Source organism: Acromyrmex echinatior, chromosome 14 (assembly GCF_024713525.1).
Source record: "Acromyrmex echinatior isolate Ae372 chromosome 14, ASM2471352v2, whole genome shotgun sequence".
NCBI classification, from domain to species: domain Eukaryota; kingdom Metazoa; phylum Arthropoda; class Insecta; order Hymenoptera; family Formicidae; genus Acromyrmex; species Acromyrmex echinatior.
In genome coordinates, this window is record NC_141865.1 from 5,809,133 (window position 1) to 5,826,978 (window position 17,846).

A 17,846-nucleotide genomic window follows, 5' to 3' on the forward strand; every position below is an offset into this window, starting at 1 on the left:
CAAAAACGAAATGGCTAATGTAAAAAATTCAAAAATTTATTTAAAGCTGTTACAGTTTGAAGAATTAAAAGAAATGTATTTTAATAAACAATTAGTTTTTATTTAAAATTTAAAAAAAACTTTTTATCGATTAAAATGTTAAAATTACATTAAAAAATAAGGATTTCTAGATTCAGATATATACACTTTATATATGCATCGTATTTGTAACGAATAAATGGCGACTGGAATTCTCGAAACGATGATCTTTTCCACTCCATGGATAATTTCCTGACAAGAAATTATATTATCTCGTCATACTTTCATCACCGATGTCTAAAAGCTTATTCTAGAGATGTCTGACTCATTCGTGATTCAAGAGAAGGCTTTAATACAATTTTGTTCTACCGCGATTTCAAGCTGGCACGTTTCGTGCCCAAATGTTTTCATTGTTTCCTTCTTTGTCTGTGACGTTAAATGACGTTTATGTAAATTATGGCAATATTTTTGAGAAAATATTTAATTAAAATTTTATGTGTTTTTAAACAACGAAAATGCTTTTGCTCTGTACGAATTTTTACTCCGTAAATTTTAAATATTACAAAATTGCATTTATCTTTAATTTGATCATAAATACATATATACATATATTTTTGCATTATGAATGCATTATTTATTTTATTATCTGATATTATATGATATTTTCATGGAAATATTTTCAGTTTACATTAGTAATTGAAACAGAATATAATTTTTCATTAATTATGAATCTTATTGATTATATATTTATTTACATTATTGTGACAAGTTACATATTGCTACACAATATTGCACATATGCATATTTAAATTTAAAATATAATAAACTTACTGCTTTATTTTTCGAAACTTTTTTGTTTAGCTGTTTATCTGTTCAAAACAATATTAGAGTCGTAATTTACATAATTGTTTAACAACGAGCGAATGTTTCGTTTAAATACGCTATGTTATTACGCGATTATATTCTGTTCAATACAATATGACAGAGCGACAGTAATATGAAATTCTAGTGCTACGTTGTATAAGTGAATCCCAATTTCCGCAACGACCTCGTGTGCTATTAGGCGCGAGTGCATCGTGTTAACGAAACCATGCGGAAGTTCGTGCCAAATTTTGCCATTTGTTACGCGACGGATGTCTATCGCATTATCGAAGAGATAAAAGAAAACAGAGCAAGAAATAAGGTCATGCTTGCGTGCGTTTACATTGAATCTTTTATTCATTGTCGGTGTAATACACTATTAAATCTATAGTATCAAGTTTAACCTAATTTATTATAAATCGTATCTAAAATTAACACAAAAATATTATTCACAAAATTATTTAAGGATTAAAGATTCAGCTCCGACCGTTAGGCATTTAATTTCTAGTTTATCGATTGTATTCACAAAAATATTAATTTTAATATTTTTACATGTCTCAGAAAGTCCACTCTATGTCTTATGTTAAAATTAATATTTTATTTTTTACAGTGTATTATGTCAATTTGATACTATATAGCATCAAATTGATACTATACAGTGTCAAATTCAACCGTTGTTTTAGTATGAAATAACGATATATTGAGTAGAAGCAGTGACGGCTCAAATCAGATTAAATTTGACACTATAGATTTAACAGTGTACGTTATCGCTAACTGTCTTGAGATCAAACATGGTTGTCTTGCGTCACAAGCCATGAGTTGAAAGCAGAATCACGACTAAAAATGCCACGTAGATGGTATCAGTCATGATCCACGCTGAATAATGCACACGACGAGCGGGAGAGATGTTACTTGAGAGCGCGTTTGATGGAACTCGCGGTCGTTTCCGGCACTTTGACCGCACCGGAAAACTGCGTAAGCGTGCATAAAACGTGCCGTGAGAGCACCAACGTTGGTTTAGGATCACGTCAGTTTTACAGGCCTGTTTACCGCGTCTTCACCGAGAAATTCAACCATGCCTTAAAGTTTAGATAGTAGGTGTCCGCCGTGATACGTCCGGGATCTCCTTAGGGGATTTTCGATGCGGCACTGTTGAATCTCTCCCGGAAGCTGGTTGCAATCAGTGTGTTACAAAAGCACGCTGTCGGAAGCTTCAAACATACCCGAAGGAACGTTTATAATGCATCGGTATTTGTACGCGTAGCGATTATGTTTAAACTGAAGATATTTTATTCATATAAAATATTTAAATTAAGATTAAAATTAATTTTTTTATTTAATGTTAATTGATTTTGCATTAAACTTTAGAAAATGGGCAGATTTATTTTTCAAATCTTAGAGCTCTTTAAAGTAAGATTTATTATAATTCATTATATTCCTTCTCTCAAATACTGTTTTAGACCTACTATAGTGATTTTCCAGCCGTTACGTAATGCTAATATTTAAAAACGGACAAATCTACATTGAGAGAAAATGTATTTTAATAAATATTAATAAATATTTTAATAAATATTTATTTAAATAATGTCAACTAAACAGTTACTTACAATAAATAAATATTTATTCAATTCAGAAATAATTGTTGAATTAAATTGATGATTCTTGTATCAAGTAAATCTTTATATTTAGTTGATATTATTTAAGCATAAATGATTCATTAAAATTTAGTATATTTTATTTTAGTGTATTAAAAGATTTGTTATAAAGAGTTTTTGTGCGATCACTGAAATTCAAATTTGGTATCCGAAATTTGAAATTCGAAATAGCAGTTTGGCAAACGAAAAAATAAATAATTTTCGTGAAATTAATTAATATTTTTGATGTTGAAAGATAATATTTTTGATGTTGAAAAATAATAATCGAAAAGTATATATAAAGTTTGGAGAATATGTGAAATAAATTGAATAAGATATTATATGTATAAACTAGCCATGAGAAAAATGCGGATAAAATTATTAATCTATAAAAATAAGACAAAAGAAATTTTATTTGCGATTATACAGGGTTGGCCATATTCGACGGAAAGATGTTTTTTTTTTCAATCATGGGAAACGTCGTTACTCGATCTAACATCTCTGTCAAAAGTTACAGTGTTGCCAGATCTTTCCATCGAATATGGCCAACCCTGTATATAATATTGGTAGTTATGTAATGGTTAATTTTAGTTTGGCAGGACAAATATTAATACGGGCAAACATAGAAATTACAACAGCAACACTATAATGTCGCTCCCGTGCTGCGAAAGTTAAGCTGTATATTAATTAATTACATAAACGTATAATTAATTTGCTTTTAAAAATATTATGAAAAATATATACACAGTGAATATATATTTTTTACATTCAATTACAGAAAAAGGATTTATATATATAAATATATTAATTTAATTTTAATTGATTCGACTTGCTGTAGATATACCTAATAATACATAAAGAGAGAGAGAGAGAGAGAGAGGGGGGAGCATATAAATCACATTATTATTACCTGAAAATGAAAGGTTTGATTCCCTATAGACAAAGTTCATTTCTGTTAAAGTTCTATATCTGTCGATTCACATTTGCTGAGATGACTGATTCACACAGTCATTTGCGCTTAATAAATCCGAGCTCAATACACTGTAGATACTCATGTACACATCATATACATTTATATGTAGATATTTTTATATTTGGGGCGATAGTACAATAAATTTTTTAGGAGAAAGTGGAAACAAGTTACAACTTAATAAATAATAATCGGAACGATAAAGAAAAAATTCATATACATGTTGAATGTGGGAGAGAAAGTTTTTCTATTTATATTATTTAATTTAAAAAAATTTAAACAGTGTTGCATAATAAATAATGATAACTGTCATATTACACTACGTAATAAAATTTTAATGAGCGAATATTTTACTGCGTATTAGACGAAATTTATTTATCATTTTATTGTGCAAAGTAATATTATATGTTATATAAATCTGTAATTTCTATACATTTTTATTTTACCATTTTATTTTGTATACTATTATATAAATACGTGTTCGTTCATATATGTGATTAATTTTTTCTACTCATTTCACTTATTACTACTTACTTATTTTTAGGTAAATATATTCGATTACTTGATAATTTGTGTAGTTGTTCTAGTAGTTGTCAGAGAGCTACAACAATCAAATCATTTCTGAATCATTTCTAAGCTACGACAATCAAATCATCCGATAATAAGTATGACAATGTTGATTAAATACTTCGAAAAATTGTAAGTATATGATGTATTTCTCTTTTAACTTTTTCTCTCGGTTATAGTGGGCTATTTGTATTCCACTTGCAAACATTATTCAACTTGCAAACGCAAAGTTTAAATTCCACTTGAAAAATTATATGTAATGTTATCTACTTTGTAATTTATGCGCGGAAATAAAGTGGAATGAAACTTTTGACAATTATAATTAGGAAATACTTAATCTTTTTTTTTTTGAAAAAGTGTATTAGTTGTTATGTGATTAAATACAATTAGTTTTTATTACGATAATGATTTTAGACGAATGAATGAAACGTTATAATTTATATTCTTTAAATGAAAATATATACTCGTTTGTCATCGTTATAGTTTGGAATTGTTAGAAAAGATGAAATTGGCGTATCGAAAGGTAGACACGGACAGACAGTTACCGGACGCGTCACTCTAAATACTGCTGGTTTTGTACATCAATTTAAAATAAAGACGGTTGTATAACGCGAGTTGACTCCAAATTATTTTGACAATGAGAGATCTTATCTCGGGTGCATCGGCTGCGGAATTCCTGGCACTATACGCATCATTATTAAACATTTATTTCATATATATTTTACTTTATCAGTTTTTATAATTATCAAAAAATTTACAGGTAATTACATTTAATTAAAAAATTTTTTTGTGAATTTTGAGAGCGCATAAATAGCGCATTATTATATAATTTATTCATTAAGATTTGGTTAAGTGGGGGGAGGGGGAGAGGCAGCTAGGCAGACAATTGCATAGAAAAAAAATAAATATTAGATTATCGTAAGTTTACTATTTTTCTTAATTTGCTTGTACCGAGTTTATATAATAATAAAAAAAAAGTAATGTGATATATTAAGTATACTTATGCATTTTTATTTCTGAATGCTTATCTTTATATTGCGCATATTATATTATTATAACTTTTGGAATTGTGTATTATTTGCTGGTCTGTTAGACATTGATTAATCACTCATTGGACACAATAATCTGTAGATCAATATCTTTGGTTATTTGTATATTTGTTTAGCCTATAAATATCCTAGTAATGGAACTACTCATATATCTAATTGTTGTAAAATGTTTGGGAATACTTACGTCAGTTATTATGTAGCATCTTGATGAGACATTAATCGTAAAAAATTTTTAAATTGAACTGAAAATTGGTTTAACAGATATGGGTAGTTAAAATAATTGTAGTTTAAAAACATTAGCTCATATGCTTTGACGTATGAATTTTTATTAGTCTAATAATTTAATTAAAACTTTGTATCCCTGGAGGTTTTGCTGGCTGTAACGAATTTGAAATTAATTTTTGGAACTTTAAAATGGCCGATTTAACATAGCGGATCATATATCATGTTTAAAAAAATGTTTTTCATTTTTATGAGAAATTAAATTACATTTATAGAAGTTTTTTTTTGCGTAGCTGATTATAAATCTGAAGTCAGATCTTTAGAAAAAAATGACTGACTCAGTATGGTGAACGAAAATTAAAAAACTTTTCCGTTTTTATGAAGATCAATATTCAGTCTATTAAAGTTGGCCGACTAAATAATTTTTATCAAATATTTCTACTATTTCTGTGGTTTATATTGTGCTGATTGAAAATCTCAATTCAGATTATAACAAATAAAAATAAATGAAGGTTGCATGCTCGGTCCACAATATATGGTTGCCGATATTAATTATTTTCATTTGTTATATTTAAAAAAAACTTTTTTACATAACTTGAAGAAATATGTATGACGAAAGTTTTATGCTTTTATGCAGTAAAATGACCTTACTTATATACCTTATTTATATTACCTATATTACCTACATACCTATAGGAGTAAAAAATTTTCGATTATTGGATCACAATGATCCCGTTTTCTACTTTTAAAGCAGACGTTTATTAATGTTATTAGAGGAAGCTTTATTTTGCATGAAATTAAGAATTTTCTGTTAAATTCCAGAAACTGTTTCGTGTTGTAGCGTGATTTCCACTGAAATGTAATGAGATACGACGAAAGTCCGCGTGATAGATCTATCAATACAATTTAATTAACAGAATGGCGTTGTTACATCGAGGAGTTAATTTTGGATACGCTAAGCCAGTGCAATAGTTTGGTCGTCCGATCAATTAAGCATGTGATCTGCATTTTCTTCATGTCTACAGATATCCTACTGTCGCTCGCGCGAATGTCCCGAGAGTCCAATAATGAAATAAACATGGGCGCTGTACACAGCGAGTAATTTAATTCTACATGTGTTTGACCACGTGTTGGTTCGCACTGATGCCTAATGCCAATAAATTGTCTATAAAGCGTATGGCAAGATAAAATGTTGACATCCATACCTGCTTGAAGTGCAAATTGAAACATTATATGACTATTGTCGCGCAATTAAAATAACGCGACGTCATATACGTAACAATTATTCGCTCATTTCACGTTTAAATGATCGATCCTCATCATTCGCATAAAACACACCAGAATCCATTATTTCGACGTTGCTTGCACATCACTTTAATTTCAAGTAAATTTTTGCAAAAATTCAAATACATAATTTGACCCAGAATTTATTAGAACAAAGACTATTTTTAAGTATTCTCAAAAATAGTCTAAAAATTAAATTCTAAAATTGTATTTTTTCTTTTTTATCTCACGTAATTAATACTTTGTTTTAATTAATATATTTGTTTTAATTAATAATTACAACTAAAAATCAGATCGCTTTAAAATTATAATTTACCTTCTTGAAGGTATTAAAAGATTTATTATGCGTAACAAAAGAATTTTCACCTTCGCGAAACGAAATGTCACATTTGCTCGACTAGACACGAGCCATAGCTGACATTGCATATAGTATGAGGAGCGTCATGTAACACTTTAAACACTCACGTAGCACTTGACAAGCAACGCCAGTTACCTTTTGTAACTCGCTTGACTTTAACGTAACTTGAGAACTTTTGACGTATTCTGTTAATTAACGATGCAATTTGTAATCCATCATTGCGGCCAACAGCAAATACAGTTTTCTAATGTGGAGTTTTTTTTGTTAAAAGTTTCTTTAAAAATTTTATATATTTAATTACTGCATATACAAGATGTTTTTAGAAACATTGCGATTCCTTCATAGACGCTCTTCCTCGCAAAATTCTGTCAGATTGGAAAGAATTTTTAAATTTTAAAATTTCTCTTTATTCGTGAAAGTATTTGTGTGTACAATTTTTGGTCTTTTGAAAAAATGGTTACTTAACGTCGAGTAACTTGTAGGACGACAGCACGCGGGCTCGGATATATTGGATATTCATATGTAATGATTCGTGTATACCTAATCTAACGGTATGTAGCCATTGGTGATCAATGCAATCGCGGCGGTACTGCCTGTGTTTGCGAAACGCATACCACCTCTAACCATCTAATTTATTCATATGTAATTATCCAGACTACTACATCTTATTCGCGTACCTTGGATAACGTCGTAAATATATTTACACGTATACGTGAGATGTTATGATTGGGATGAACGTGAGACCTACGACGATCTCCAATTCTCATGACATCACGGAAATTCTCGATTAACGATACGTCCGTTCGATATTTCAAAGGAACTGCTAATTCACGATTCGGATTGCACACGCCTCGTACGATCGATCTGAGGAAAGTGTATAATAACGCGAATTAAAGTAAGCGTATTATTATCTCAATCGAGTATTATTAACTGTAATCTCGATAAAATTTAAACACATAAAGTAAAATTTAAAATTAATGTAAACTTAGGTTGCCTAATATTGAATTCGATTGGACGCACTCGGTACGTTATAGTATATTAAAGCTGTTGTACATAAATTGTCATAAAAATGTTTAATATAAACAGTATAGAAACAGGTTAAACCGTTTATAAATTATAAAATCCTCAGTACATTTTATTGTGCTATTAAATAAAATATGTATTTTATAATTTGAAGATATTTTATAACTTGCATTTTACCTTTACATTTTTAATATGCATTAGTCCAATTGGTGTAAGTTCAAATAAATGCAGTCTTTTGATTTTGCACTATAAAGTGACTTTTTATAGGACTTAGATCAATATTGATGATGAATTGATTATGATTATGATCAATCTTATTTCACAAGAAGTAATTGATTGCATAACATTATTGATTATTTGGAGGCTCAAATAGTCTTCGGATAATCTATATTATTTAATATTAATTATTGTACAATAATATTCATCATAATCATAATCATTTGATCGACAATAATATTTATGCCCTAAAAGTCACTTTATGGTACATATGATCAATCTACATTTTACTCCGGTTTATTTTGTATGAGATACGTCACGCTTATACATTAATTTCTTTATTCGGATGGTTTAAAAATAAATTAATTTTTTTTGCTAAATGAAATATAAAAACAAAATAAAAATAACCAATGAAATAATGTCAAATGAAAAATAAAAACAAAATAAAAATAACGATATATTTATAGAAATCCCGCAAATTATACTGTTACTGAATTAATCACGGACATTGAAATGGGACATTAAGATACTCAACTGTTGAGACATATGGAAACCATAATGACCGCAACGGTAGCAAACAATTAATTCTGTTCACAACAGAAAGATCACCACAGGAATAATTAATCCCACTTTCAGAGAACGGACCGCAATGCTCATTTGTGTAGAAAGGAACGTCCAAGGTATCAATAGAATCATTAGAAAGAGAGAGGGGGGGAGGAAGAAAGAGAGGGAGAGAGAGAGAGAAAGAGAACGAACCGGTTGTTCATGAGAGAAGACAAATGTCGTGCCTCTTTCGGCAGACTGAAACAATTTCAGCCATTTGTCTATCAATGACTACATCCGGTGCTGTATGCACATTCTCGTAATTCTTTCGTCCACGATCTCGCATTCCGTTTTCGCCGAGGTTTTCGCTTTCTTTCATTTTTACATTTTACTGAAACTGGCCCCGTACCAACTGAATAGCGCATATCCGGCGCATATCTCGCGCTTAGGAACAGGCCGATTATCTGCTAGATATAACTAACGGCTGCGGTCGTAGATGCAAAAGTCAATTCGTCCGCATATTTCCGCGCTATGCGAATAGGTTAGCACTGTGACTTGTACTCCGACTGCGGTTTTACCAGCGCGACACGATGGCTCCTTTTCTTGAAATTCTCTCCACGGTGCACTATGCAAACGGGCTGATGTAAGCACAGCTTGCCAGATAAGTTCGCTATATTACAAACGTATTTCTTTCTGTTCTGATATATATCTCAACTGGACTGATAATTTAATAACGTATACGCCTGTACTTTCCATTCCCTCTGTAATATACATAGTTATATATATGAGAAGAATTATATATATTAGGTGTTGGAATTAATTCGTAGCGTTTTTTAATGAAAGAATGTTATTTATTTCACATGAGCATTAAAAAATACATTAATGAAAATACTTCCCATCACTTGTAAAACGCTACGAATTAATTCCAACACCTAATATTTGCAATGAAAATATTTTTTATGATTAAAAATGGATCGATTACATTCATCGTAGCGTTAAAAGTTTACATGGAAATAATGTAACCGAGAATATAATTGAAATGTGAACCTTTCCGTAATTTTCATACGATCGATTGAATGAAGAAATGTTACTGTGTAATTAATTGCGTGACAGATAATACACCATGTATTTCATTTAATGCAGTATACGGCATGATGGTAGAATGCATTCTATAATTTAGTTTGCTTTGTCAGCCTCTGTTGCCTTCATATGTTGTTGTAAAGAGAAAATCCTATGAGCGTAACGTTTCATCGGACAGAAGTAGAACAGAGTTCTGTATTACAGCAACTTTGTTTTAACGTTTATCAATATTAGAGAAATACACAGATTCAAAAAATCTGAAAATGTCATGTTATTAACATGTATCTCTTGTATTTTTCTCGAACTGTGTATACGTTTTCTTTTTTTCAATCTATTTTTCAACTTTTGTGTATTATTTATTTAAACATACGAAGTAGATAACGCTGAAACATGAAAAGCATATACCTTAAAATTATTATGTAAATTTTGAAGTAACGTCTGATTAATACTACGGAGAATTTCCATATTTTATTTTTTGCATATTAATTATTACGTATTGCTTTGAAATAAGAAATATTACGTCGCACATCATTGGGTAGCTTTTACATTAAAAGAATTGAGTGCTTTATGTTCAGAACTCAATAATAGACTGCTACAGTTCCTTTATTATAGAAATGAACGCGATGGTATTTCTCATATCTATTTCCAACGAGACTCTCTTTTTATATCATATTTACTGAGACTGCCAATTATATCGTATTGCTTCATCTTTTTTTTATTTTCGACATACAGACGGTTTTTAATTTATAGTACGTCACAAACGTTATAAAATTACAAGCTAGCCTGGATTCATGGATATAAATTATTTTTCACCGTCGACCATTGCGAACACCGAAAGCGTAAGGATCGCAATAAATCATCCGGTTTGGAAGTAACTGCCCGATTAATTGAACACAGTTGATTCCGGTGTAAATTCGGTGCCAGCCGTTTGACAGGTTCGCATGACCTACACTTGTCTCGTGGTTTTATCGTGCACGATATATGGATTGGTCGCGAGATCGCTGTTCGTCGGGATAACGTCGATAAAGCGGAATTGTCGGCCGAATAGGAAAGGGCAGCTCGATCGTTTCTAGAAAGAAAAAAATGGCCCATTACTTCCTCGATTCATGACGGCGTGCGGCGGCGGAACCATGCTTCTCGATCTTTTACGGGCCGCTTACTCTCTCTACAACTGTCGAGCCTACGACTTATTGCCAATTTTGCAAGCAATGGTGTAGTCTCCATTTGCTTGACACTATTCTGGATGACTTATGATTACTATTTGTCTCTTTCTTTCTCTTATTTATTTTATTATTTACTTTATCACTATTGCACAACAATTGAATATTTTCTTTTAATTTATTATAATTTTCGTGAACTTTTTGATGGAACTTAACAATGGAAAATAATACTTGATTACTTGGACACGACATAACATTTTAGATTTTTTAAATTGTTTATTTTTCTTATATAAAACAGAGTATAAAATACCCGCGTTTGAAAACTTGGCAAAAATAAAGTCCAAAGTCATTGTCTTGTTACGCTGTTGTTTGTAAGATACGATCCAATAAGCGATAAGCATTTAGAACTCTTTAACAGTTCACATAGGATGATGTCACCCCTGAAAAAGGCCGATAAATCAAGTCAACTGTAGAGAATGGATTTCTGATAGCGACGTTGATGGATAGGATTTGGAGTTGATGACGTGTATTACACGACGGTTTCAGTTACACGATAGACATGAGTACACACGTGTTGCCTAGAGTAATCTGGGAAAGCCATTCAATTCCAAGTGCGTCTATATGAAAATCATCTGGCTTGATTATACATATTGAAATTTAGATAATAATAAAATAAGAATTCTTGGTAATTAAATTATCAATATTTTTTCATAAATAGATACATCTCTCACCAATTTAAAACAAAAAAAAATATAACATTAGAGTCTTTTTATAAAGTCTTTTTATAAATATTCTGATTTTAAACAAAAGAGATTTTGAAAGAAAGGGACCTTTAACAGAAAAAGAAAAATACAATGAGAGGCTAGAGATTTTTAACTAAGATAGAGATTCTTTAACTTTTCATAAAATCAAGAATGCATGCTACTATTCCGTCCAGACGTATTTCTTCACCGATTTCCATTGATCAAATCCACTTTCAATACTGGAAGTTTCGACTTCACTTTGACGGATTTTGATTAGCTCGAGCGACCGGTTTTCTGTAACACACCTGGAGCAGCCGCGGGCCATTGGAAAAATAACATTCGCTCGGTGCAACGTTGTGTCGTTCCCGCGACAGCTTTCGTTTCATTTAACGAAATTTAGCCAGAACGTGACACCGGTACATCGCGTCGCGCGCGGGTTACATTTCGCGTTGGTTCTGCGCGTCCTGAATTCACAAATCCCCTTCGACGATCTCTTATTTCATTGACAGAGAAACAGTAGGTTTATCCCTCCTGTATGTGTGATGTAGAATCGCCAAGATTTAATCAGTTGGACGGATTCGTGTCGAGCTGTCTCTCCGACGCGATCTCCGAGACGGAGATGTATAAGGAGCCGGGAATTGGTTTACACTACTCGGCGGGTACAAACGTTGAATGAACGCCGCCGTCAGCGGGGAAAAGGCCGAGGGACAGGGAATCTTGCCGCCGCCTCCTTAAAATTCGTTGAGCGCAAAGAGGGAGCTCGCTAGTCTGACCCCCTTCTTCTTTATCTACTTGGCTTTGCCTCTTGAAGGCCGCCAAGAGCTGTAGCGGAAGGAATTGAATTGATACTGAGAAATCGTATTCGAGATGGTAGCCTGAGAGTGGAAACAATAGCCAAGATACACTTCCGATTACATTCAATTACTTAACGTCCGGTGGATCTCTGTTTTCTCTTCTTACAAGATGCAATTCCATTGCATACGTCGAACGGATCGCTTTAGCTTCATCAATATTATTCATTCTATCGACTTATGCATCATAAAATTTAAATTGCAATATATTAATATTAAATCACGTTTGTGGGCTCATCAATGCGAAACGGAACAATCCTTCAAAGTTTTATGTATGAAATAAAATGTGGCTTTTATGAACGATAGTACACAATTTTACATCAATCTTATATCGATAATTCGATATAAGATTGGAATGTCTATAAAACGATGATCACTTATTGGTCTGTTTTAAGTCTTTTATCAAGACGACAACTCTTGAGATGAGAGTACATTCTTTTGTATTATCTCAAAGTAAGCCACTGTGCGAGAAATGAGACCTTTCTGTTCTTAAGATAAAAGAAATTCGTGCGAGCTTGACCTATAACATCTTTCTTTGATCAAACTTCAGCGAAACTAAATTCTCAGCCAAATAACAAAACAATATATAAGTTGTTACCAAAGGTATTACCAACTAGAATACAAAAATTTTTTTAACTTCTAGAGTTTCTAGAGTTTTGAATCGCAAATATCTAAGTTCCTAAAAATCGACAAAGTATGACGAAGATTTAAGTGATATGATTCAGAATTCTGAGTATTACAATTTTTTAAATTAAAATTGTATTTATTATATTTTTTCTTTCTTTTTTTTTAAATTATGATTATGAGCAAAATTCTGATTTAGAAAGAAAAAAATTAATATTTATTGCTACAACATACTCAATCTTAAATCTTATATTAGAATCGTTACTATTATAGGCAATAATACGCGAAACGAACATATTATACTTATTATACTCATTTATTAATCAACAGACCAGAAGTAAATTTAATTTTTCTATTATATATGATTAACCTTCCATATTCTCGTGTAATTTATTCGCGAGATGTAATATCTAATTTCTATGTCATTAAAGGGGTTGTAATTAAAAAGTTCAAATGCAAATTTTTTCGTCTTATGCAAATTTATGCTGAAGAAGATCGAAAGCGTAAATTCCTTGAATTGAAAGGATCGTACCTGTGGGAAATAAAGCGTCGTTTGATATTCAGTCTGGAGGGCATAGAGTCCTTGAGATTTCATAAGCAATCTTAGCATACCTCTTTGCAATATCTTCCAATAATATCTGCGAGATTCTCTTTATTGGGTTTTAGCGAAGCTAATGAAATTTGTGAATCAATGGAGAAAGACTTTGATGTATCTAATGCTGATTTATTATCTTATTCGCAGTCTATATACATAATTATATACATAGAAAATTTGTAGACTGATAGAAATGAAGTGAAAATTCTATTTTGTTAAAAGTTTAAGAAAATGCACGTTATTTAGAAAATAATTTGCATAATTTACAGTTATTTATTTTTAGAAAGTAAATATTGATATGCGAAATTGCTTAATTTCACGTAGATAATGATTTCATTACTATTTGATTATTATTCTAATAACAGAAAATAACGAGTTAATGTAAAGGTAATGTGTAAAGGTAATGTAATTATACAGTTGTCGAAGATATTGTCGAAATCTGATTGTATTACACAGTGTGTAACGAACCGGCTTAAATTGGGACGACTACAATGACCCTTTGGGAGTAAGTGAATAGCTTTGGGCAGTTCGCATGCTGTTTATCAAGGCTCAAGTGGAGCGTTCATCGATTTACCAAACGGATCGGCAGTATTCACGGTACATTAGGCTAACTGTAGAAACCACGTGTGATTCCGCAGAGAGTAAGAGACCTAATTACAACTGCGTTGCGTCTCAAATCATGATTTACACCTCGCTTCAACACCGTGTTTCATGTATGCATCATTAGTGGGAGGTATCCTGTAATAGAATAAAAATCTAAGGAGAATAAAAAATTCCCTTTGTTGGAATTATTTAAATCGAAATTTTTACACTTACGTGATCGCGTTGAATTCGCAAATAGATATTTATTTGCTCATAATAAAGATTAAAGTGAACGATCAAAGCAAATATCAAGAAATTAAGTGAATTGTACACATTACAAAAACATTACAAAATATTAACGTATATAAATGTGCACATAATTACAGTAGAATACGTATATTCCTTTTTTTTTTGCATATAAAGCATATTTTATGCAAAATATAGAGAATTCCAGTATTTATATCACGGGATTTACGCTGCAAAAGTAAAAAAAGTAGAAAAAATAGAGATAATTTGCACTCCGTTATACGTTTTTATGTTACATTAGTAAATACTGTATTATAATTTTAGTTTTAGCGTTAATATTATATAATAAAATTATAATTGTCAATTGAATTTTATTTGTTAACGTAGTAATCAAATCATTGTAGTAAATTGAAATATTTTTTATAACTAAAAATATATCGTAAATAAGAATACCATCTTGAACATTAAAGATTTTTTTATATTAAAAAACATATCTAGATTTTATTAGTTGCTTTAATTATCGCTTCAATTTAATCGCTTTAATTATGTACACCGAAAAGAATTCACTATAATTTTACTTTTGATACGGAAGATAAATTTATGGCATGTTATATAACTATTACATTTATTGATAGGTTTACAAAATTGTTTAGAAAGAGAGAGAGAGAGAGAGAGAGAGAGAGAGAGAGAGAGAGAGACATGTTTCAAGTTATCTCGCTTTTTCTAAACTGATAATTTTATAGGAATACGCAATCTATTCTTATTACGTCTATGCACTAAGAGAAAGGATTTTGTTAATTTAACAAGCCATCAGTACCTTTAACCGGTGATCGGTAAATATATGATAACAAATTTTGTTGTTGTGGGTGGTTATTGCTAGTCTGCTATACCAACCAATATTATTAGTAATAGAAACAAACTATATAGAATCTAACCTATCTTGTGGATAAACTTTAGACTCATTTACATAGAATTCGTAGATGATCGTGAAGTCGTAGGAAACCGACCAAACACAGTCTAATATAATCTAATATATTTAAATACTTGACTAGAATTGGTCAATTTCTTATGATTTGAGATCTTGCAACCATCTACGACTTTTATATATATAAAAGCCTTTTATTTACTAGTTATTGATTATTTGTTACACAGACGAATTAATTTACAATCGTAACAAATCGATCGTTTTTTTAGGAACGAATCAAGGGAAACAAATATCACATTTGCTTTCCCTTGATTTGTTCCTATAACAAAATCATTTCTCTCAGTGTGGTTATATCGTTTCAGTACAAAACGCTGGCACAGGCGAATGTAAAATAAGAATAATATAATCTGACATCTGCAAATTCTGACATTCTCTCTCTCTCTCTCTCTCTCTCTCTCTCTCCTTTTGATAATTTTTAAAATAAACATGTGGAACATTACGATTACATAATGCATTACAATATTTAGCTTTGTACGGATGTATAATACAGAGAGCACATAAAATGTATAAAAAATATATGAACATTTTTACAAATTTCTACATTTACAGATGTTTAAATATGTCCGTTGGTCCTCTCTCAATTAGAAAAATTTAAACTTTACTCAGAGTATTACAACGTTAACGCCATATTTTCCAACTCCACCGTAGGTTAAAATGATCGTAGGTGACCATAGATGTCCGGTCGTTCTAGTTCTTGCTGTACTATAATTATTACCGTCGTGATGTATTGCGGCAGCCAATGCGGGCACTAGTTCCGTTTCGAGAGTTCTTGTCACACCTGCCGATGTGTGCTTCTACAAGCATAAGTTTTTTTGGCGTTGCTCGTTACGTCAGAAAAATTGCATTCCTCTTTTTCGTCCATTACGGTCGCTTTCTAAGCGCGTTTCGGCGCAAATAGGAATGTTGTACGTTCATTACTCTTCTCGTTAAGCGTTCTTACGTGCTATTTGAGGTAAAGACAATATATTATTTGGGCTACTGTGTTCCTAAAGCTCTGCTTCTTATAACTACTGCGCAATGGAGTAATCTGAGACGTTCATTAGTCGTTTTTGATGATGCACGAAAATTTAACCGCACAATTTAAAACTTACACATGTACATTGCACATACGCTAATTTAATGCTTTAACTTTTAGCTTTTAAGTAGGGTAAGATAGCCACAGCACCCCAGGTAGTTTTCCTTAAAACTTTGTTCTGGAAAATAAAAAATATTGCTCAGAAACTTCCATTAAGTTCTTTATTTTTACATACCTCTATCTCACAGTATAACTAATGTAAACTTAACGTAACATAATATGCTAGTAAAAAATTTAATTAAGGAATTAAATATTTTTGGAGTGTTCTGAACTCTCTTACTAACCTATATCGTGTATTATTAAATTACCTACTTACTTAAAAGTTAAAAGAGTGTGTTATAATTATTTCTTATACTTTTATTACATATTTATATTATAATAATAGAAACAATAGATTTCTCATTATTTATTATTGCAAATTCTTAAGATACGTTTAGATCGAACACTAAGCCGAAATTGAGTCACAAGCATTTCGGTGAACGTTTTATTGAACATTTTAGTAAACATTTTATTGCCGAGCTGTGATCACATGCTTACTGAAATGTTCGTGTACGGAGAGAATTTTTTCTTAACGTTTACTCTAAAAATATGGTAGTTCTGGAACAACATTGTATTTCAAAGAATTTTATGTAAATTTTTCTCATTCATTAATAAAACTACAATAAAATATAAAATAAGTTTGACTAATTTTACTGAAGTGCATAGTAAAAATCTTTAAAATATTGTATTATTTACAATTACTATGTTTTCAGGGTGAAAAAGATTTAAAAGATAATTCTCTCCGTTTAAGATTTGGTTTGATAATCTGGACATACTTTTATTTCTCCTTAATATTGACATCGTGTATTTATTAAACTAATGATTCGAAGTATACATAAATCCGTGACAAACCGAGCAGTACTTCCACAAAATTATTTTAACATTTATAAACGTTGTTGGAATATCGCGCCAGGAAAATATCAAATTTATTTTAAAATATCAAATTTATTTTACACATTTCACTTAGACGGGTATTAATTGATCAAATTACACACACTGTAAATCCCTCAAAACTATGCGGATAGTCCACAGTTTCGCGGAAACTTGATCTCATGCGTTGCGCAACTGGCAACTTTGGTCGGGAAGTTACTTTCTCGTAATACGCGCTCGTGGGGTCGTCC

At 31.1% G+C, this 17,846-nt stretch overlaps 1 protein-coding gene and 2 long non-coding RNA genes across 11 annotated transcripts in view; 1 reads left to right on the forward strand and 2 right to left on the reverse strand.

The window, feature by feature from the left end:
* LOC105150454 (uncharacterized) overlaps positions 1-17,846 on the forward strand; it is a 234,622-nt gene that overhangs the window by 128,945 nt on the left and 87,831 nt on the right. The gene's annotated exons all lie outside the window — the stretch shown is intronic.
* Positions 1-17,846, reverse strand: part of LOC105150452 (glutamate receptor ionotropic, kainate 2) — a 159,204-nt gene that overhangs the window by 93,171 nt on the left and 48,187 nt on the right. The window lies entirely within an intron of this gene.
* LOC147907385 (uncharacterized) lies at positions 10,525-15,892 on the reverse strand. The gene is made up of 2 exons (XR_015547395.1): positions 12,034-15,892; positions 10,525-10,894 (listed from the first exon to the last, which is right to left on the reverse strand). It is a non-coding gene; the product is annotated as an uncharacterized LOC147907385 (long non-coding RNA).